Here is a 24486-nt window from a genome sequence, read left to right as displayed (position 1 = left end):
AAAGCCCCTATTATGACTCAGTGTTCAATCCCTGTTCTCCTAAACCACCTTTCAGTAGCACACAGGTTCCCAGAGACCAAACTGACAAGGATAGTGGACTTTTTGAATATCTATTGGCATACAATGTACTAACCTGCAGTATTTCCAGTTCCAGTTGTTAGGACAGTCCTGGTACCTGGTTCCCTTTGTGCTGATAACTTTCTTGGAACAACTGCTGTGGAAGATCCCAGAAAGGATAATCTGGTGTTAATTCTTCAGAGACTTTGAAATGAATGGATCAATGTTTTGATTTGATTATGTGATAGAGTTCTAATCATAGAATCATTCAGGTTGAAATAGACCTCTAAGATCATTAAGTCCAACCACCAACCCACCATGATATCCATACCGTCCATATCCATCAGTGCATCACTGTGTCCATAGCACAAGAATGAAGGATATTTATTCTTTTGGGCTAAAGAGCTCCTGATTGATTGATATCAGTCACATACAGACTTTCTCAGGTGCATTTATCACTATCAAATAATACCCAGTCTGTCTAAATATGATCCCAATGTGTGAGCGCCCAATAAAATAGCAATCTCTCCCTTCCTCACTTTGTCTACAACATCAGGGTAGTGTGCTCAGCTCTTGATGGCTTTTTGCTTTCTTTGAAATACTGGTACATTGCTTACATGTCCTCCTAAATTACTGCTTAGCTAAGCAGGAAACATTGAATTCATACATCTCCCATCAGCCTCTCCTTCCAGCCCTTTTTAAACTGTGTTATGGTTCTTTGAAGTCTTTTCTATGAGTCTACATTATTCAGAGGCTGTGGTGTGCATAACAACATGCAGGAGCACAGGTGCAATCTTTATGGCAATCTCAAGAAGAAAGACATCAAGTAGCACCCGGTGTCACGGGGCCAGGGCATAATGTGGGTGTTCCATGTTCATTAGTGTGTGTGAGTATAAAAAGGCTCGGGACTTACCAGAAAACAGCTGCAGCAAATGTGATTCAACAAACAGCCCAAAGGATGCAGCCTGTGGACAGAGGAGAGAAGCTAACAATAACACCAGGACATAGGGAGAACGGAAAATGTCATTAATAGCATCCACTTTGAAGTGACGGTAGCACCATTTTCACACTGGGCAGTTTGCTTTGGGTGTGTCTGAGCTCGGGACCAGTTGAGGTGCATCTAAATATAGTGCGCTTGTGCAAAAAAGCAATGACACTATTAAAAATGTTCATAATTTTCTAAGCAAAGCAGGTAGAAAGTGTTCCTAAGCCCCATTATTACCCAGATCGCCTTTGAAGGGTGGATCCCCATTATGTTTCCAGATATTGCCCTCAAGGAGTGGCTCGATTTCCCATTGTGCGATCAAATTTCACAATCTGCTGTGAAACTGCCAGCTCAGCACCTGTAGTTAGGTGAGATTCCCAATGGAGCTCTTCATTCTTCAAGCTGACACCACATTTGCTTTACATAAGCGATAAATCTGTTGATGTGAAGGGGACATCTGCCTTCTTGCCTGCCTTGACCGAAAAGCAAGTGCTCTACAAAACCACAAAATATAGGTTTCCCACAGCAAATGCCAATGAGTAAGTGAGTGACTCGCAGTCACCTCCTCCATTTTCCCTGCAGTTATGGAGCTGTCTTGCCTTGCCCAGACACACACACGTCCACAGGAGAGAATATGAAGGACTTATCCTGGTAAATATATAAACCTCTACCAACACTTGACCACAACAGATGGGTTTTAGGCAGGTTAACACAACAAGGAAAACAGCTTACTGCTGAGAAGTAAAGGCACTTCATCACCAACATCTCAACAAATTTGTAAAACGGGATGCAAGTGATACAAGGGTCACTTTATCAAGCACTGAAACCATTAAAAGACTTAATCACTTTATCAAGCACTGAAACCATTAAAAGACTTAAGAGATGACAGTTTTAAAGCCAGCATTCTTTTTTATCCAGAAGTTGGCTTGGAGAGGCTGAAGAAATACATTCCCAGTCACTTAAAAGACATTAAAAGGACGTTAAAGGACCTGAAATCTTGACATATACGTAGATAGAGTCATAGAATCATACGGTTGGGAAAGACCTATCGGATCCCCAAAGCCAACCCCATCCCACCCCACCATTTCCACTGACCACATCCCTCAGTGTCACATCCCCATGGCTCTGGAACACCTCTGCCAATGCATCAATTCTCATATAATGAGCGTTCAATGATCTCAAGAAGATGAAAAATTACATATTCAAAATCAAAACACAAGCCAACAGGACTAGAAAACAGTGTAAGGAGCACAGAATTTGCTGGAGGACAGAAGAAAGACGGACCTAAATGATTTGCTCTACAATACTCTACAATTATATCAAAATATAAACCAAAATTCTCATTCAACGAGACATCTCAAGGCATAAGGGAGAGCTACAGGGGTGGAATTGGGAATTAAAAGCAGCAGAGGAAGAGGTGGAAACTGAAAACCCAGTATCATTGCGGACTGAAGAAAGAAGGGGCTTTGTTTTATGTGATTGTCAGCAGCATTATGGACACATGGACCTTCCTCCAGAGCTGAAAGAGCAATTCTGCTCTATACTGTGGGGGCAATTCCTCCTGCAGATAACCATGGCACGTTGGCAGCAATGTGCACATAAGCCCAAATGAGGAACAGAAAGCTTAAACAGGCTGATTTAGTACATACGTACATGGAAGCCATCAAGGAATGTCACAAACCTCAAAGCTGTTTGGATGTTTTTTTCCCAATATGGAGCCAATAAAACTGTTCACAACGTGATTCACGGAGCTTATGATTGAAGTTAGCAGTGAGCAAGGTGCCAAAGCCTGGAAATGAAGTGGTTTGGCTGTGCTAATGGCACCACGTCCAAAATAGCAGCAGCTTTATAGAACTTAATCAATACTGCCAATGCTGTGTGTTTTCTCCTATTAAAGGCACATTGAATACTGTTTATCCTTTGATCATTCTAACAGACCAAAATCATCAAGGTGTTGTTCAGGATATAGGCTTTTGCAATGTGCCATCTAGTGGCTGCATGCCCAGAGGTCGAGAATGCAGCCAACCTTGGGTTGATCTCAGTCATAAAGCATCCTTAGGCAGCAGCTAAAGGGAAAGTGATGGAAGAAGTAGAACAGTTTCCAAGGTAGACACACAGCATGGCTGTGAGATTAGATGCGTGTTAATCAGAAAGAAAACCCTGAACATAGAGAGGGGAGGAGGTTAATTCAGATGCTCAAAATGTGGATAGAAACATGGAATCATTCAGGTTGGAAAAGACCACTGAGATCACCCAGTAAAACCAATCATGCAGGTGTGATTTAGATCAGACCAGATGCACCCGCTCCAAGGCTCAGACACTGTATGGCTGCATAAGGTATTTATCTTAATAAAGCACTGGTTGTGACTGCTTTCAGATGGGACCATACTTTGAGTATCAACATTAATTATGGTCAACATCAAAACGTTGTTCTGTTGCAACTTTATACCACTCAGCCAATTTCATATTGATGTTCTCTTACCAACCCAGCGACGTTACAGGGATTTCCTCCTTTCTCTTGATCCCTGCTCATATGGAAAGCAGCATTCCAAAACACTCCCACTACCTTCTACCAGCTGTCACCTGCAACAGCTGCCCCCAAAGTGAGCCCTCCTGGAAGGCAGCAGGACTCCAGATATCATTCATTCTATTGATTACGGAACTCCTTGTTTCATTCTACAAAGCAAAAGCAAGAGTGGTCAGAGCTGTCCATACTGATGTAACATGGAGACTTGGCAATTAGGGAGCTCATTTCCAAGCTGAAAGTTTCTGTGGTTCTACAGTTCATATAGGATAGCACAGTGTTGGTAGGGCAGGTTGTGTGCAGAAGGGAACACGGCACCGTTAGTTCTGTGGCACCAGTTTGCCTGGCTGCCTATCAAGATCCCAGGGCGCACTCAGTGGTTGCTCTGGAGCAGTTTCAAGCAACTGCAAAGGGAAAGTTGCATTTCCCTGTTTGCTGTAGGACTATCCTGATGAGACTTGCCAGAAAACTCAAAAGGATCCTCTTTATTTGCACCGTGTCACCTGAAGCAAGCTCGGGTTTTCCTCCGTATTCTTACCTCTGGCAATATCATTCCTGCTACATGAAACACGCAATCATAAATCACTTGTCTGCATTGTAGATAACATTGCTGTACAATGCAAGCTTCCTCGCACCTGTGCTTTTCCTTTTCTACGCACACCAAAGCAAACAGCGTTGTGGTACAGAGTCATAACTGGTGCTAAAGAAGCAGAAGAAGATACAACCCATTCAATCCAAAATAGAAGTACGCATAGAAGACAGTAACACATCAACCATTGTCTGGGTGACTTTTAGGATCCAACTGCTCCATGCAATTTCCAAGCATAGGGAGGAAGGCAGAATGATCTTTTCTCTAATAATCAGTGGTGAAAACCAATGACCATAGCAGTCACAAGACGGCCCAGAATAAAAAACCCTCTCATTTTTTCTCAAGCATTATCTCTTGATTTAAGATGCACTGACATGAATGGAATGGACAGACAAGAGAAAAATTCATTTCTGAACAATATTCAGCATATATTCAACGTACTCAATACAAAGGACCAAGAAGGGTGGGTTCCACATGCCAGCCCAGCTCTAGGAGCAAAAGCCTTTATCCTTGGTGTATGCAGGCATGTGGAGTTCATACCATATGCCTCTATACTTTGGGAAGGATTCTGTAAGAAGAAAACATCTCACTTATTAGCCTAGAAGAAAAACCTTTGCTCTGTTCATGCTGTGACCACACAGCTGTATCTCAGAAATATGAGACGACTGATGGGAAAGGGGAGGGGATTGACATCCATCATTTGCTCGGCACCAGGTGCACTCAGGTATGCAATATATTCCTCCTCACTGTTTTGAAACAGTGCCACTGCTGGTACCTGTGGGACAACCCCTGCAGGGCACAGCTCCAGCACGTGGCCACGCTCTGCTCCAGCACCAGCTCCTGCCTGGAGCCTTGGGTGCATGTTGAAGGCAGCCAAGTCCTGAAACCCTCCCAGCACAGCTCCTTTGGGCAACAGCAATAGGATGAGAGACTTAAGCTGCACCACTCTGAGTGATAGTTTATAAATATGATCTCAATTCACACAACAAATGGAGCAATGAAGTTATAAAGGGAGAGATCCCTCCATATCTAACTATGGCTGCTAACACACTAATTACAATCAGTCTTAAGAGACGGAGCTTTTCAGCTTAAAACCCCTCAGCGGCTCTGCACCACATGCACTACGTAATGAGTAATAAGATGTGCTATAGCAGAATGCCTGGTTTGCTTTGAGTCTTACTCAGGTTATTTTTTTGTCATGAAAGAAGTATCTGCAGTTGTAAAAATATCGTGTATGGCACCACCTGCCAGGCTAATAACAGTAATTAGAAATGTAATAAACTGTTCACTGGCAAAGGAACAAATTGTCTTATCCTTTGAAAGTCACACTGGCCCAAGGCAATTCCTCACAGACATTGGCCACTGGAGTCACAAGAGATGGAAGGAAAAGCACATGGTGAAAGAAAAGAGGAAAAAAGGGGGGAAAGGGAGGAATAAAAGGGGGAAAGGGGAGAAACTGAGCAGAAATGGGGAGGGGAAACAGGGAAACAAAAGAGGAAAAAGGAGGAAAAAAGAGGAAAAAGGGGGGGGAAAGAGGCAGAAGGAGGAAAAAGAAAGAGAAAAGAGGGAAAAAACAAGACTTAAAATTGATATTCAGGTAATTTTGAGTCCCAGCGGTAGGTTGTCATTTTATGGAGTAAACTGTTAAAAATGGGCTATTTTACTGAATTTTGAATTAAAACTTCACTTGTGATTCCTTCTTCACGTGCACTTTAATTCCTTTCATCTTTTGTACCACACATTCCAAAACATACTGTGCACAGAATGGCCTTTATCCTGGGTTGCCAACTCTTGTGTCCCACACGTCTCACTTCCAAATCTAATTTAGATGCCAACAACCTGAGATCAATGTATTTCTTCATACTACTAAAGCAATCCCAGCATCGATGTCCTGTTAGGATTTTTACCTCCATTACCATTTGCCATTGGAAATCACTATCCAAATTCGCATCTCTCATTCCCTAAAAGAGAGTTTTAAAACCACTCCCAGCACTAAAAACATGGCTTCCTATTTTCACAACCTCATTGCAATTTTGCACTCGCTTCCATGCAGGGAGCCTCACATCTCAAAACACACCTTTAATTTCCACAATACAAAAGGCATCCATGAATGTGATCATTGCTTCAACCCATGTCCTTCCCCATGCACCTCCTGGAGAATATGCAAGAGGATGCCAGTTCCATGCTTACAAAGTAAGGAAGAGAAGAAAAGCAAGTTGTAAATGCTGCATAAGCACTTCTTTCTGAGGCTTCGGATGATTTCACAGCCCCATAAGTCATCTAGGAGGGGCCCATGCCAGGCAGCAGCCTGCTTTTGTTCTCTGCTTTGTACTGAGAAGGGAGGGACATCGCTGAGGTACAACACTTTGAGCATTTATATGATTCATTCTGTCTTTCATTGAATCATTTTCTCGTTTCTAAGATAATACCTCTGGGATGATTCCAATGGCTGTTTGCGGAAGCACCGGGCTTTGTGTTTTTTATTATTGTGTTTGAAGATAAAGACTGAAGGATGGATTGCCCAAGAAAGATGTGAAAAGGTACTGGATGGAGCAGTGGAAACCTCTTTCTTCCCAAACCCAAGCAATGCCCTACAGTATGTCCAAGAACTCAATCTAGAATCATGGAATCATCCAGGTTGGGAAAGACCTCTCAGATCCTCAACCCATCCCTGCCCACAGCCCTCAGTGCCACATCCCCACAGTTCTGCATCACCTAAAGGGATGGGGACTCCCCCACCTCCATGTGCAGCTGTGCCGCTGCAGCACCGCTCTTTGGAGAAGAAATACTTCCTAACATCCATCCCGACTGTCTCCTGGGACAACTTAAGGCCAAAACCTTCCATCATTCCCAAGCTCATTATGGGAAAGTTGGGACAGATGTCCCAAAGTCTGGGGACAAGATTTACGCCCTCTACAAGGGCGTGCATGTGTTGGCACCAACCACATATGGAGCACCATGTGTGGAACCTCCAAGCACACTACAAGAAAGGAAGAAGACAGACCAGTCCTACTGGTTATTAGACATGGTTAAGGGGCTTAAAAACATAAAAAAAATAATAATAAAAGCCCTTCTGCCAAGCCAGTTATAAGGAGATAATCGTGTGCTAGGCTAAGCCTCTGGCAGGAGTAAAGCACTGTTAGCTGTCTTCTAAGTAGCTAAATATTAATCATCCTGTTTAGCACCAATCATGTCGCTAACTGGCTGGAAACTTGGTTAAAGGTTGAGGCAGAGAAAACATGTGCTGCTTTGTCTTTAACTGCAATATTCCCGGACTTGTATAGAAAGTACTTAGAGCAAGGCAAATACGAAAGCAATATCAATTTTTAGCAAATTCATTAGTTTTTCGACAGGAGCTCTGCAAGCTGAGAAGCACAGCGTGTTCCGAGTGCAACGTGAGAGATCCTCGGACAGCTCGAAACAGATTCTCTGCAGCAGTGGAGGTGCAAGGACACACCGTGTTTCATCTTGGGTTGCAGAATACGTCAGCAGCGCACACTGCTAACGTGGCTGCATCTGTGCCACGAGGCAGCATCCCGTGTCGTGCACAAACAAATGCTGCTCCTGAGCTCTGTCACAGCTCCAGGAAGGATGCTGCATGCACAGGGTAGGGTGTCAGCATGAAGAGCATAGCCCGAGAACTAAAAAGATGCACTCTGTTTGGGATAGCTGTGGGTTATTCAGCATCTTGCAGCTCCAAATAAATGGAGAATGAAAAGAGCAAGCAGCAAGCCTTAGAAGAGATAATGCGAAGTAATGTGAGAGCGATCGTTTCATTGCGTACGGCTCAGCACTAAGTGGCCAAACCTGAGTAATGTATTCAGAATCATGAATGCGACAGGATCGGGGTTGGAAGACTCATGAAGTTCAAAGGCCTCACTTGGAGCTCTGCATGTTCTTGGAGCTCCCACAGTCCCTCAGGGCCTTAAAACCAGAATGCAGCAGCATGCTCCTTTGAGTCTCATGTGGTCTGACCTTAGAGAGTTCTGCCTGGATAGAGGAGCTGGAGGTGCCTAAATGCACCAAGCAACTGAGCTTTCCTCTCCGGTATCAGTACCAGGGCTTTTCCAATCTTAATAATTCTATTATTCTATGATTCTACATTCTGGATTTTGACTGAGAATCCATTCATTAAATTACTGTTCTCTGGAAAATGATGTAAGGTGGGCTTTCTCCTTATTATTGTCCCCCAAAGTCTCCCAGTAGCCTCTATGATGTTAGAAACAGCCAGAAACAAAGCCATGAGACCAACCACACAATGACAGCCTGCCAACCCACCACTCAGCCATGAGAACTTCCTCTCTTAAACTTGCACCAAAAACAGGAAGAAAATCACAAAAGGCACTTTCTGAAGCATGATATCAACCAAAAAAGGGGGAAGTTGACAGAATGCTTCCAACTCTTTGCAAATTAGAGGAGAGGAGAAAGGTTTACAGTGCCTTGTGGGACACTGATTTGGAGGCTTCAGACTTCACACATTCACAGTGATCATCTGCAAGGAGGAACAAACATTCCACCCTGAGGACAGGAGAAAGGACCTGGAGCCATGCCCTGAGCATGGCATATGGCACAGGATGCTTACAAAGAGGAAAGAGCTAAGCACAAGGAAGAGAATCAGGGACTGTCACTACCTTATCCCAATGTATCTGTGTCAACCTATTATCTCTCTCCTCTATTGACAGCTGCATACATGCAGCATCCTTGTCAAAAAAGCAAAACAAGCCATACTGCTAGATGGCACAATGGCTCTAACACACGTCTGGATCACCTACCTGAATTTCACCTGGAGCAGAAAGGCACCGAGTCAAGTCTAACACCACGTCTTGAGCTCATCTTCATCTCTAGAACAACAATACAATGATAGTTTTGTAGTGGCTGCCGCATTGCTACTCATGCTATGTATGTAGGCAGCACTCAATCACCCGTACGGAAGTGGTGTTTCACATGTAATAATACTTCTTTGTATTTTAATTTAAGATTAAACAATTAACAGAAAGTTCTACAGATGCCAACAGAAGGCCGTCTTGCGGGAGTGCCGGACTTGGAAGCTGTAATTCAGATCTATCTCCTCAGTGAATTTTATCCTTCAGTCTTCCAACTGAATATTTCAGCTCACTGCCCCCCTAGTTTAGCAATGATAGGGCAGAAGACAGATGTGTTTTGTCAAGAGCCTCCAAAGGGAAAGAAAGTAATACACTCTTAAATATATTGAACACTAAAATTGATGCCAATGTGTGTTTCTAGATACCTGAAAACTCATTTGGGGTAAGCACATGTGGAACGATTTCATAGGGACAGAAAAGGAGCTGAAGTGTATGTAGGTTACAGCGAGGTGTGTATTCCCTAGGGATATCTCCGAAGATAAAAAGCAAGCCCTGACTACTATTTAAAGGCAGCACAGCAGACGGTTAAGTTACACCCAGGTGTGTCTTCCCTCGGGTGATCCCAAGGGAGAGATGCTGGGCCACTTTTCCTATTTAATGGTGGCAGAATAGCTGGTTAGATTACGTCTTAAGTCATCTTGTAACCTTATCATCCAAATGTTAGGATACAAAAATTGTAAGCCTACAAAGCTAGTTGTGATAACAAATACTTCAGCCATCACTGCATAATAAAATATAAACAATGTATTAAAAATAAGCAATTATCCCGCTGCTAAATGAAATAAGAATATTTTATCAAAGAAATGAATTTACGCTCTGGTTGGGCACCAAATGGAGTTCACAGGGAGAACTCACTGATGAACCTTCAGATCGACAAGATCATTCTTGCCAATTCTACGTAGCAGGAGGGGTTTATAATGGGGTCAAAAATGATTTTCCATGCAAGGGACCCCAGGAACATTTTATGTTAAAATTGGTAAAGTTGGACGTGAAATGACCTCGTACACACAAGATGCCAAAATGTGGCATTATAGGAAAAATACCGTGCTGGATATTCACTCTCTAAGTGAGGAAACAAACACAGAAGCACAATCCTGAGCCCCAGTCCTCATCCTGGACACCTTACAAAGGCATCACATCGTGTCAGTTATGCAGACCATCATTTCTTATACACTTAAGCCCTCATGAAGTTGAGCAGGAACCACTTCCCTCCAACGTCATTACCTCAAACTACAGTCTCAGGCAGATGTCACTGAATTGGTGCCACTGGGGTTGGACTTGATGATCCTCAGAGGTCCCATATCCAACCCCTGCAATTCTGCGGTCCTGTGACTTGCCTTTGAATATTTACTTTGTGATTTTGAGGGCTGCAATTTTATTCCCCGACCCAAAATGAAAGATCAGGAACAAAACTTACGTTCTACAGAATTATTTTCCCAGTTCAAATGAGAAACACATCAAAATAAAATTAGTGGGTGGGCTGCAGCCTGTATGTCCACAAAAGTGAGTGTTGGTCTATGTCTGCAGTACACACTGGGAAGAAATAGGAAAAATCCTTACCAGATATTGAAGTCCCCTTTCCTCTAGGTATTTCCTCTGATGGTTATCTGAGAAAAGAAGAGATAACGCTTGCTAGTCAGTGGTTCACTTTCATTTGGGATCTTATCTCTGCATGGTAATGGCCTTGTGACGCCAGCCCAAGTAGACTCACCCAACAAGTTGACGCTAAACCAGCTAACTTAGGTACCAGCACCTTAGCTGCTCCAGTCTGGGTTTCAAGGCAGGCTGCAAAACTCACCGTAGAAACTGGGTTAACAATCAGGCCATTAGCCTACTTTGGTTCTGTGCTGTTGCAGTCGGGAACTAAGCTGCTATTACAAAACCATTTCGGATCTGTCTATCTCAGGCATCAGAGTAAGAATTGTAAATTAAAGGCAGTGCAGAATTTGGGGATAGTTAAGTAAAGATGTTGAGTGAAGCAATGACCATCTCAAAGCCTTTCCTTTAGACACATAACCTCAGAGACAGACAATGTGAAAGCCCTTAGAAAGGACAGGTCATTATCCAGTACTACCTTTGAGATCCTACAGACAGGAAAGCACATCCACCAACAGTAGGTGCCCACCATCTCTACAAGACCCTGCAGATGCACAAGACAAAGTCTTAATTTCTAATACCAAATGTTCCCAATAGACCTAATAAAATCAAACTCAGAAATTCTTGATGGGGAATAATTCAACACAAGTAAACCTGTATTTTTTTCCATATTATTATGACATGGGGATACCACGGCAGGTCTTTTCTATCATAAATTTCTGTAATGTATTCTGCAACAGGAATCACAAAACCACGTCATGAATAGCATGAAATGATCACGAATATAATTACGCCCTCCAGAGCAGAAAGCCTTTTTTTTATCAAAGTTTCAAGACCTTATTCAGTATCTTACCATAATCATGGCAGATAAACATGGGTGTACCTATACAATAACCTGGGGGCCGCAAAGATGTTTCTTCTGTTTTGTGGAATGACGATAATTATATTTAGCACTCATTCAAGGCTTTTCATCTTCAAAGCACTTTACAAACATTAATTAATCCGCACAACACCCTATGAGGTAGGTAAGCATTATTACAGTAGGTGTGATCAGGTTAGTGTAGGGGACTGCAGAACATGCATAAGCCGGGTAAGGGCAGCAGAAATACATATTCTTGCAATTGCACATTTAAACCTGAATATGAGTTTAAATGAGTCTCCTGAGCATAAAAAGACCAAACCTCTCCACATAAATATATATGTACACATACAGGCCCACACAAATGCATTCACACCTCCAGCTTAGTTCTATTTTTATGACTGTGCTGAAGCACTGGAGTTTTGGGAGGAGCATTACCTTGGGTATATTTATCTCATAGTGTTCCTCTTATACTCAGATGGCACAAGGTGTTTTAGTATCATAGAATGGTTGGGTTGGAAGGGGCCTTAAAGATCATCTACTTCCAACCCTTTGCAACAGGCTGGGGTGCCAACCAGTAGGTCACAGAATCATAGCATGGTTTGGGTTGGAAGGGACCTTAAAGCTTCCAACTTCCATCCAGTTCCAACCCCAGCTGCCCAGGGTTAACCTGGGTACCCTGTGGTGCAGCCACAGTTCCTTTTCACAGTGAGATTTTAGGCTGAACAAATACAAGAAACAACAAATACAAGAAACATTCCAATTTCTGGTAGACAAATGCTTCCTAGTAGGATGGCAAAATCCACGCCAGGAAGGAGGGCTGTTAATAACCACAAACACATCATAGGTTTGCATAGTTCATAATGCATAGGTGGGCATTATGAACCAAAAGTAAAGCAGAGAAGCTCAGAGGGAGCACTCTCCTTCCAGACAGTTAGAGCGCAATACCTGCCCAACTCCTCTGAAGAATTACTGAGAGAACAAGGAAAAAAAAAACAAAACTGCAGCTTAGTCATATTTGTATTCTTATTAAATGCAGGCCTGCCCGAGGCGAACAAGAGCTGATATCATAATTATTGGCTCGCCCAGCCAGCTGCCTGCTCACCTGATGTCAGATCAGATCTCCGCAGCCTTCGGAGGCTCAGCACCGCTCAGCCTCTGCTCTCTCTGCAGAGCTGTTTGAATGACCTAATCCCGTCCCGGAGCAGCAGCACGCCGTTTTGCTTGGGTAAAAAGGTAAGAGGAAACCTCTGACAACTTCATACGGCTTTTTAGAACTCAGCCGTGGCAGCCAAACGGAAGGGGGAGCAGAGCTGGGTGCCTTGGCTCATCTATTTAATGGGGAGTCCCTGGGGCTGACTTGGAAGAACGTCAGGGTGAGGGAAGGGGAAGGTCAGCGCCTCCATCCCATAGTATTTATCAGCCGCCAGTGAGGAGCAGCAGGGAAGGAGCCAAGAAGCGCCAGGTAAGCCTGCAGATCCACTGCTATTTACTGGGAGAAATGACGGCTGTAGGTGGTTTCCCAAAGTATAAAAAGAGAATTGCTCTTCTTGTCGGGGTGTTACACGGCTCGATGTCAGCTCTTCTCTGTTGTGTAGCTACTAAGAAAGCTGAAGTGTTTACCATTACTTGACCAAAAAGAAAAAGAAACTAAATAATAGACTTAACAAGGAAAGCATTTCTGAGAGGAGTGGAAAGTCTCCTAGGCTCATGGTGGATTTATTTCAGACTCTTGCAATGATGAATCACAAACTTGGAGATTTATATATTTTGAGTCCGAACTTTCTTTCAGTACGGATCCATTTTAAATATTCAACCTTTTCCTTTCGTGCTTTACAATGGTACCTAAAAGCTGCTTTTAGGTTTTTCCTCGTATTAAAAGGTGACTGCACTGATATTCAGTCTGAAGCTGGGATGCATTAACTGCAAAAACGCTTAAATCTGAGCACAGCAAATGGAAATCTGTTTGTAGGAAATCTATTTGATGGTTGGACCAGGTGATCTTAGACGTCTTCTCCAACCTGAATGATTCTATGGCTCCACACTGCTGTGTTTTCACTCGTTAGTTTTGGGCTGTTAGATTTCCAGAGAGAAAGGAAATGTTTGTGTTACAAACACAATAATTACCAAAGCTGTACGTAACAATGGGTCTCCGTTCACCCTTATTCCTCCTGCAAACTCATGAGGCATCAGATTAAATCTCATTTATTTATTGTTTCCTTATCTATTGATTATCTTATTTATAGATTTTATTCTATGCATTTCTCTGTTTGGTTTACCTGGTATGTACGCTTCTAACTTGAATATCGCTAGGTTGAGCTGGATGAGTTTTAGGCTAAAAATATATTAATTTTGCTTGTCATTAATTATAAGCATGGAAGAACAATAAGTATTTGCATATCTGGAGCCAGGGAAGATGTGAGTTCTGCTGTCAGCCAATTGATGCTCTATCTATATACACAGCCATGCATTGCTTACCCTACACCCAGGTGAGGGGAGATGGACATAGTAGTAGTGTTAGTATAACTCTTAGTTGAGAAAGTAGCACAGATACTTGTGACTTGTATGGTATTGCCATATTCCCAGTTAAATCTGGAGCCACGTGCTAGTCAGCAGTCAGCTGAGTGCTGGAGAGTAGGTGGAAATGTCTCTACACCACTGTGATGGGTGCAATACAGGAACCTGCCAGGGGCACCTTAAGACACTGTATTACTGCAAAGCATTGGGGTGAAGGAGGAAAGCAAAGAAAGGGTGGCATCCACATGATGCCATGTCCAAACAGCTCTTTCTCTTTTAGAACAACCAGCTGTATAAGGGGATAATTAGAAAAGAAAAAAAAAGGGAGAGAGAGAATGTGCTTTGTCCTCTTATAAAATAATAATAGTTATTATTATTATTTAGGATTCCTAGAAACTAAACAGTAAACACAAGAACTGAGTGAAGTTTTAACTGCAAAATGTAGAAATTTAACACAAGAGGTGGTGTGACTCAGAACTACTTTTGGTCATGGAATCACTCCCATCACCTGGTTTCATGGGCTTTTAAAGATCAAGGAAAGGGAGATGCAGCCTCCAAAACAATATTTCAAGTCCTTTATAAAATACTGACAATTGGTTCACCATAGAATCAAAAGGAGACTCGGAGTAGAGTCCAGCTGGATTTGAAGCCAGAATCATAGAACCACAGAATCATTAGGGTTGGAAAAGACCTCAAAGATCATCAAGATCCAATTGCCAGCCCATGACCAGCACACCCACTCCCAGAACCATTAAGGTTGGAAAAGACCTCTAAGATCACTGAGTCCAAGCACCAACCCATCAAAGCTCTGCAGTAATCCTTGTATTAAGATTTAAAAGGCATAAAGATTAAAATCATCATCATCATAAAAATAAATAGAATTTCCAAAAAGCCAATACGCATTTAGCCTTTAGAAGGCAGGGACTCAAAGCATTGAAGATATTTATATGCACTTCTCTGTCCTGCTTATAGACCAAACAATTAGAGATGCAAAATACTCCATAACTCCTCATCCCATGCAGACATTCTGGAAGATGACTCTTTCTGTCCATTGGAAAGTGAAAGAAAAAATAGTTGTTTTGAATGTGGCACTATTATTTGGTAGGTCAGTGTCCATAAACCATGGTTAAGTCAACGGAGGAAACTCACAGGCAGATAGGATTTACTGTTTGTGGCCACGTCCTCAGTGTTACTCAGCCTGAGCTTTACAATTTGGGTCACACACACCTCTCCCTGCTCTCCTGCACCTCGAAAATCATTAGCTTGAAATACAAAGAGATTAATTATGGAGATAAAGCAGATTAAGTGAGAGGTACAAATAAAACCCTTCCCTTGTACATCTGCGAGCATGGCCAGTGCTGAATTTCTGAGACATTTCTCCACTCAGTTGAGATTTTAAAGCAAGGTGGCCATTCTCAATAGCTATGAATGGCTGAAAACAGGTTGGAATACCACAGGTACAAAGAAATCACCACAAATGGCATCATTCTGTGCCATAGGAAGCAGCGCTGTGAGGTGCTGCTCCTTCATATGAGTCACCATTGAATCAATGCCCCAGCACGGCCCTAACAACAGGATACTGCTGACATTCAGGGCTAAAAGCAAAGTCCATTCTGTTTATCAAAGACACTGTGTCACTTTTCATAAGACAAGGGGGAGAATTAACCACTTTGCCATATTTCAAACATAAATTCAAGTTGTGCCCTCATAGCCACGCTCTTCTGCCTTTCCAATTGGCTCCTTAACACATAGACTTAACAACAGACCGTATTTGTTGAGGGTTTTTTCCCCCTTTAGATCAATGAAATAATGTACAACATGGGCATTTTTAAACCCCTCTGGGTCACACATGGAATTCTAGCATTGCTTTCTTCCCCAGTACCCAGAAGACTCAGACAACTCACTGCTATGCAGTGTGCCGCACTCTTGCAAGCAGCTTCTTCCCAAAGACCTGTAGGTCACTATCCTTTGTCTATATGACACTATTCTTACATCAAATAAACATAAGAATCCAACTTAAAAGGTCCTATGATTCCACTCCAAGGAATTGGGATGAAATACATTATCTGACTTGTAGAGCTATGCACAGAGCAATAACATCATAACCCATAAGATCACTGCGTGTATTTTATCCAAGTTTTCTGACATTTTCAAGTAAATCCTGCCTTCTTTTGCCTTCCTAAGGCTAAGCAAGTGGTTAGTAAAGTCCTCCCTGCACAGCCTATACAAATCCCAACAGTGGCTTTTGAGGCTTAGTTAATACAGGTAAAATCACTTTAAGATGTTTGGATGAGACAGGGCTACTGCAATCCAGAGCATTATTATCTTTCTGTTGGCAAAGTGCTCAGAAATGAATGAAGCATATAGGGTGAGGTTCCATCAGAGTCATGTAATGAAGCTAAACATGCTGTCATTTTAACCCAATTTGTTTCCCTCTGTACTGCTGCCTCACCAGTTTGTTAAAGGCTCTCAAAGGAGCTCATCTAGTGTCAGCTTACAACTTCCACACCTAGCCAGTACTTTGCTCCTGGAATGGGTAGGTATCCCTGCCCTGCAAACTCCTAACTGCTGGTTCAACAGACCTGCCAGGACAGGTCCCTGCAACATTCCCCTCTGTGGGCAAATGGTAGGATGCCAGAAATATTAGACAGGAACCTGTTCTCCCAGGAATGTAAGTAATTCATAGAAGGAAATAATTTACTATTTTCCCAGCTGGAATAATTAAACAGCAAGGCCCTGTCCTCTCAAGCTGCAGAACAGAATAGCAAACCAGATGGGGGGAAAGGAGGTGGAATGGACTGCAGTATAAATTCTCTTCCAGCCTTAATTCTGCACATCTTTCCTCACATGCCACATATTTGTGGCCTCCCACCATTCTCACACACTCCTACGGGCTCCACATTGGAATCTATCCATCACTTTGAAACACGGTGACCAAAACTGGACACCAACCTTCAACAGAAGCTTTACCAACACCATGAGGATCTATTTTCACAGCTCCCAAAGAATACTCTGTTAGCACGCCTCTCTTTTTCATTACAGCACGGTGTGTCTGACAAGTTCAGCTTACAGCCCATTAAAACCTTGAGATATTTTTTCCTGCTGCCTCATCACTTGTTCTCACTCACTGCCTTCAGGTTTTATTATCTTGCCCAGATGTTGAACTTAGCTTTTACTGAGCTTCGTTTTACTTTCTTCAGTCCACTTCTCTTAACTCCTTTTGGAACTAAATGGTTTCTTCCAATCCAAGCCATTCAATGATTCTCCTAACTACATATGCAAAGACCTCCATCTCCATGCTGGCTCCAAATCTGATTAGTGTTCCTGCCCAATCTATCATACAAGCCATTAGGGAAAACACCAGCAAGCATCAACCTCTTCTAGAAACCCAGCTGAAACACCCTTTCATTCCAACAGCAGCCAGTATCTAATCCTAATGCTGGTTTCCACTCAGCTTTACCTCCTCATAAAATCATTTGAGCTGGAAGAGACCTCTAAAGGCCATCTGGTCCAACTCCCATACAATGAACAGGGAACTCCTCTGCAATTAACTCACCACTAGGATTTATTCTAAAGTAATATTTCTGAATCCTTTCTTTTAATTTTTCTGGGAATTTAAGCTAAATCAGCTAGCTGTAATTCAATCATGTTTTCTATTTTCAAGACAGGTAATATACTTACCTTCTTCCAATCTTCCTATATGGCACTCACGAGAGCTGTCAGCTGATTTTTCTCAATTTGCAAGAATGACACTAATTAACGTCCACTGAACTTGAGAACATCAAAGAGCCCCAGCCTTGTCCTCTGGGAGGTGAGAACAGATGTGTTCTTCCCTGCATGAGATCAGAGGCAAAACACCATTAATATCCCAGAATTTCTCATACTCGGACTTGGCATTGCCCCGTTAGTTTTCCATTGTGCTTTAAGGTCACTAATTAATGCACGCCCTACTTTTCCACTCAGAAATGGTTTGGGGCTGATTTTGTTTTGTTGGGCTGGAAAATGCAGAGAACACCTGAGGTCCCATGCAAGTTTGGGGGGTCAGCTTTGTGACATACAACTTTCATATAGCAAAAGAAATACCATTCTCAGACATCTTTGTAAGAACCTCTCAGAGCACGAGGAAAAATTACACACTGAGGCCTTGAATGTTAGCCATTAATGCAAAGCACTGTGCATAGGATAGCTTGTTTGTAGTCCTCTATGCACTGGACTGCGGTGTTTGGCTCAAAGTAATGGTGCTCCTCAATGCTGGAAGCCTCTGCAGAAATACTCACTTTTGGAAAGATATTAAATGAACAAAAGGAAAAGATTGGGTACAGGTGGATGGAAGGTTTTCCCACATGTAAAGACACTGTTAAACTGAGAGATCTGAACAATGAAGCATTTAAGAGAAAATGGAAATGCACAAAATGGAAATACGCAGATGTTGAAGGCATGATGTACCAGCATTGAACTGCTTAAATTTAACTTCATGGACCATCCAATCTTGCCATCATGTAATTCTGACTAATAGTCTACAATGGGACTATGATGCTCGCTTCAGCTTTCAGGAGCTCTAAGCATCACAGAATCACTGAATCAGAATCAGCTTTTCACCCTGTATCAGGACAACCAATGCAATAAACACACATTCTTAGCACAGTAATAATTACAGTTCCTGTAAGCTCACTGTTTCAGCAGCACTGAGTTTCTCCACTGATGCGCCAAAAATCACAGTAGAAGAAGTGGCAACTGTCAATATTAAACTTGAAAGCAAATGAATAATCTACAGAAAATCATACTAAGCATGCCCATACGAGGAATTCCTTTGTACCAGTTTAACAAGGCAGATTTGATGATGCATTAGTGACATTTAAAGTTAAAAGACATATGTTTGAACATAGGGCCCAAGAGGCCTTGACAGAATCAATCAGGCATGCGCTCTTTATTTCTTACCTGTTTTCCTGCTGTTACCCTTCACTCTTTCTGACCATACAGGGGGAGTTAAACTAAAATAATGGAGTCATAGAATCATTGAGGTTGGAAAAGACCTTTCACATCCCCATGGCCAACCCCAACCTATCCCACTAAGCCCAATGACCTCCCAACATCTTTACCAATCTCAGCTTTCTTGGTGCTTCCCACTGGTGCCTTTGCTAACCAGATCTTGATATGAATTAGAAGCAACAGCCGTGGAAACAAAACCCCTCATAGTTCTGCTCCAAGACATGGAGAAACAAACAGCCTTTGACCTGAAAGCATCATTCTGAGAACAGAGCTAACAATAAATTAAAGCTATACCTCTGGTCTCATCATGAATATTCTTCCCCAGCCGTAAAGCATTGGAAACAAACACCTATAAAAAAGTTGCATTTGCATTATTTCTTATGTATAAGAAAACAATGTGTTTTTGTAGTATGCTTGGCTTTACATCTGTCTTTCATGTGGTAATCTCCTTAGATCAGTTAATTATGTTTTATGTATCACCGAAATGTAATATTTTAAAGGGAGAAAGGAGCATAGTTTCAATCTCTTGATAACATGCTGCTTCTCTCCCCCCAGTAAGATTCCATTTCAATAATGCCATTTATTTTTCACACTATGGAGAGAATGGATAAAATCAGTTTGAGCGGACATAAGTCAATACACTTGCTTATGTGATGCTTCCTCAATGAAACAGGGACTGCTGGAGTGGGTATGGGGTGGTGGGTTGGGGTTGGACTTGGGGATCTATGAGGTCTTTTCCTACCTGAATGATTCTATGATCCTGTAATTTAAATTATTTAGAAACAAAATACTTTGCTGTAAGAGGTTTTAATTAATCACAACCGGAGTAAAAATAAGTATTAAAATATATATTTATAGTCTTTAGTTAACAGCAGAGTACACAGGCATATCCCTCCTATATATCAGAGCGAGACAGCTTACCTTGAAAGGATCAACTTAGATGGACAGCCACAAACAGAATTAGTGATTTGTTAGGAGCAGTGGGAAGCAGACCCAGCTCTTAAATACATGAATAGCTCTTGAAGGAGATCCTCTTTTGCTTTAGATATCCTTTAAAATCTGAAATACACAAACGAGGAAGAGTCTGCTGTCATGGTCTGCATTTCTTAGGTCAGCCATTGCATTAAAGCAACATTGACATGAATAAGAAATAAGAGAACTGGTGAAAAACCCTTAGCTCTGTTTTGCTCTTCTTTTAGAGGAAAAGTGAAACTGAAAGGATGCTGCTGAGAGAGTTAAAATGTGTGAAATGAAGAATTAAGGAAAATTAAGTTAAAGTCATTTAGCTGTTCTTGGTCCTTCTGCCATCAGCAGTAAGGAAGCAATGTTTATGAAACACAAACAGACTCCAGGAATAAATTAGAGACTGGGAGAACTGGTGGGTGTAGGGAATGAGTACTTAGAAAGTGGGGAAGGTGAAGGGGAAGAACGAACATTGGTTATTTGCAGTGAAGCAGAGAAGGTAGATTGGGTGAATGAACTTTGATACAGCTTTATCGGATTGGGCCATATTTGCAGTTTTAGGGACACTTATGGTGCTATTGTATCTCATGACTGCAAGCAGAGATGAATTTTGCTATGCTTGTTGTCTTAGAACTCCCCTTGTTTTCAGATATATATGTACGTTTAACCCTGTGGAACTATCTTTATGCTTATGTTAAAACAAGGCTTACAAAGAATTGCCAGAATCCCCCCTGGGAAGATTAACACCTCCATGATCCATTTCTTGCTTCATCCACTGTATCAGATTTGCTTTTCTTTTACCCTCCCACCTCGTTTTGCCTTCCTAAACTCAAGTCACTCATCTCTCCTGTTGTTCTCAGCAGTTATTCCTTCTTGAAGGATTAACATATTTGTATGTTACTCATTTTGCACAACAATGTCAGACCATATTTCTCCATGAGGCTCTTTAATCTCCATTTATACCCTCATTTATTCTTCAGTCTGTCTGTCTGTCTCTTGCTCCTTCAGGTATTCCAAAGAGGATGCTTTAAATTACAAAACTCAGCTCTCCACTTGATGCTAGGGTGTGAATGACTTTGTAATTTTCAGGGCAGGGAAGGAAGAGGGTGGGGATAGTCAGGCATTTGCCTTTTTATTTCTTCATTCTGAAGTCTCTCCCCTTTTTCCATAAGATATCCAGAAGGTACTTTTTATATCTATAGCATCTGTGGTAGGAGCTTACACAGCTACACACAGAGTGAGGAATTTCCTTCCTCCCTGGCTTATTTGATCATAGAATCTCAGGATCATACAGGTTGGAAAAGACCTCTCAGGTCCCAAAGTCCAACCCCATATCCCACCCCACCATGCCCACTGACCATGTCCCTCAGCTCTAAAACACCTCCATGGACATGGATTCCCCCACTCCCTGGGCTGCTCTGCCAATGCAGCACCACTCTTTGGGAGAAATGTTTCCTAATATCCAACCTGAACCTCCCCTGCTACAACCTGAGGTCATTACCTGGTGCTGGTGTACAGCTGTTGGTTCAGCAGAATGCCCTCAGTCCCTACTCACCCTTCTCCATGCTCCCTATGATTTAAATTCTTTCATTCCTTCACTGTCACCAACCATCTCTCCCCAGGCCAAAGCCCACTCACTCTTTCCTCCCATGGAAACAGGTCCAGGCCTTCATCAGATGTACAGCCCTTCCCTCAGTCTGTCCCATACAACCACCTCCTTTTCCCCTAATGTCTGCATTTGACTTAGCTTTTGTGACTCCTCAACGATCCTTATGAGTCCTTTCCAAGTCAGGATAGTCTATAATTCTATTGACACCAAGCCAGTGCTGTCATGGGACTCTCTATAACTCCTTTTTCTTTGCTTCTCTTTAGGTTTTCCTATCACTCATTGAATCTCATAAGATCTTTCTTCCTCCCACTTGATCATCTTAACTACTCAGAATAACAGTATCAACAGCAAATTTATCATCACGCTGCTCATCTCTTTTTCCACATTCACATTAAACAACAGCTGGATCTCACCTCCTTCCTTGGGAAAGCTGAGCACTCTCCATTACCTTTGGTTTTCCATCTTTAACCAATTATTTATCCACGCAAAGACACTTTTTCTGCTGGTGAATATTTAGGATATCAGTGGCAATGTAGAATTGGTGATGGACCACCTTGCCAAAAGCTCTTTTTGGTAATATAAAGACATTATCAGCCAGATTTCCTTAATTCATGTGTGTGCTGAGTTCTTAAATGTACACTCGTTAGCCACAACTTCCATTACCAAAAGCTAAGTACATCATATTTACCCAAGTTTTCTATATTTCTACCCTTTAGAAGGAGGATTACGTAAGAGACTTTAAAACATACATCCTTCATGTCTACCAAAGACGCTGGTTTAAAACTATTTTGAAGCATATTCACTACTTCAGTTTGTGGAAGAGGTTCTTTCCACTTATTGCCGCTGTGGTTCCAATTAGCATAATGAGGGCATCGCTTATGGCTCCTAACATTTTGCTCAACTGGTAAAAAAAAAAGGACGTACACATGCACTGGTATAACTCTTTGTAATGATTCCTTTCCTCCATCTTTACTACTTTACATGGAGCATTTTCCATTCATGCCTAGGCATGGCTTGTCAGCAGAATACATCACTCCTAATCAGCTGTGCTACAAGCTGGCTGAATTAGTTACCTGTTGCTGAAAGACCTTTGATCTTAACAAGACAAAGCAGGAGATTGAGTCTTGAGTTGTTTCTTTTCTTCCCTTTCCAAAGGTTTCTCCAGAAACTAAATGCTTGAAACCATAGTAAAGATGTAAAACAGGTACAAAGAGTAGCTTGCAACCAATTGAGTTCCATTCAACATAGAACTAACAGAAACGAAGCACTCAGAACAGGTGGTAGCAGGTGAAATTCCTCCTTGTCTACAAGTAGAATCAGACATTTCCAAAGCAAAAAAAAAAAAATACCCTGGAAACACTCCAAATGAGCAGCTTGGTTTTGTGCCTCTGGTGTTTCTCTTCCCAACACATCATTGCTCGGTGAATCAGTCAGTGTTTTTGGGTTGTTGTTCTTTTTTTATGGGGGGTTGGTTTATTTCAGAGGTTGGTTTTTTTGGGGGGGGTTGGTCTTAACATCCTCAGCTTACGACTGTGCAAATAAGATTCCCAAATCCATTCCTCAGATCAAATAAAGGTAATTACAGAGCTTACTGTGGGCGATTCCCAGTGGGAGGGTGGGAGTGGCCACGGGTGGGGCTGCAAGGTGAATACTGTACATGCACAACAGAGAAAATGGGAATGTACCACACCCATCGTAAAACATGCTGCCACAGCCAGCAACAGAAACCATTAGGGTGGATCATCATACACACCTTCTCATAAAGACAGAAAGATGGCATGAGATCCCAGGATGAACTCTCAAGTCACAGGGAGATGAGCATGACTCATTGAGAGAGAAAAGGGACGTAAAATAAATTATGGGACTACTGGAGGAGCTGTGCCATTTGTCCCCTATTTTCCCTTATATCATGTTTCCAAATGGGATTAATGGGGTACAACACACACATACAGCTCTAAGGCTATCAATAATTAAATCAGGAGGAGCATCTTATTGCTAATCACGTTTACTTCACTAGCACACAAGAAGCAGAGAACAACGGGGCTACCATGCATTGTCTGTTGTCTATGGAGTTCCCAACAACCCCTGAGCCATTTTCCTTCTTGTGCATCTTGGTGATACTCACATTTCTTGAAGCTTTATCCAATGTCATCTCTCAGCACTCAGCTCTAAAATCAACCAGTTTGCATTTTGGTTAAAATATAATGGTGAACTGTAGGAAAGAAGGAAAAAAAAGCACTTCTTAAATAGAAAATATTGTGAATTGCCACTGGACTGCTTGGAAACCAGAAGGTAGACCAGTTATAGTAGAAGGGAAAAGGACCCACTGGAATATCATATCACATACTCACTGGAGTATCGTAGAATCACAGAATGGTTTGGGTTGTGGAAGGGCCCTTGAAGATCATCCAGTTCCAACCCCATTGCTCCCCTTCCAACTCAGCCTCCCAGGGCCCCAACCCAAGCTGGCCTTGGGCACCTCCAGGGATGGAATATGGGGCATCCACCACCACTTCCAAAGGATCAGTATAATGAAGAAAGCAACGTGACATGGACTTTCACTGCAGGGAGTGGAAAGAGAAAGGGTAAATACTTAGGAGAAGATAAGCTACAAAATGACAGGAGAAAGGGACACCGAAGGGGAAAAAAAGATGGTCTTCTTGTATCTATGCCACTCCTCAGATCCACTGCAGATCCATTTGCTCTGAATTCAGTTACACACTTGCTGTGTTCAGCCCACAAACACGCTTTGCCGTTATCTCATGCGCTAGTTTTACCTGCCAACCAAGTTGGTTATTCATGAAAGAATCACAGTTTCTGTATCATATTAACGACTTTAACTCTTGGAATCAAGTCTGACTTCATGCTTAGATGTCTAGTATAAAGCAATGAAATTTCATACTGCTCATTCAGGA

General features: G+C 42.2%; 1 long non-coding RNA gene across 1 annotated transcript in view; it reads right to left on the bottom strand.

Moving 5' to 3' along the window:
- The window catches only part of LOC107322479 (uncharacterized), a 37522-nt gene that overhangs the window by 3400 nt on the left and 9636 nt on the right, over positions 1–24486 (bottom strand). Inside the window, exons 4-11 of the long non-coding RNA XR_014936540.1 lie at positions 23923–24132; positions 23697–23783; positions 19921–20058; positions 17692–17843; positions 10599–10645; positions 8928–8996; positions 971–1022; positions 134–214 (exon numbers count right to left, since the gene is read on the bottom strand). This is a non-coding gene — a long non-coding RNA (uncharacterized LOC107322479). The remainder of the gene's footprint in view (positions 1–133; positions 215–970; positions 1023–8927; positions 8997–10598; positions 10646–17691; positions 17844–19920; positions 20059–23696; positions 23784–23922; positions 24133–24486) is intronic.

This window comes from Coturnix japonica, chromosome 22, assembly GCF_054131305.1.
Source record: "Coturnix japonica strain WE chromosome 22, WE-NBRP24, whole genome shotgun sequence".
Taxonomy (NCBI): domain Eukaryota; kingdom Metazoa; phylum Chordata; class Aves; order Galliformes; family Phasianidae; genus Coturnix; species Coturnix japonica.
The sequence above is the reverse complement of the archived record's forward strand: the minus strand, read 5'-3'. Positions and strand labels throughout refer to the sequence as shown.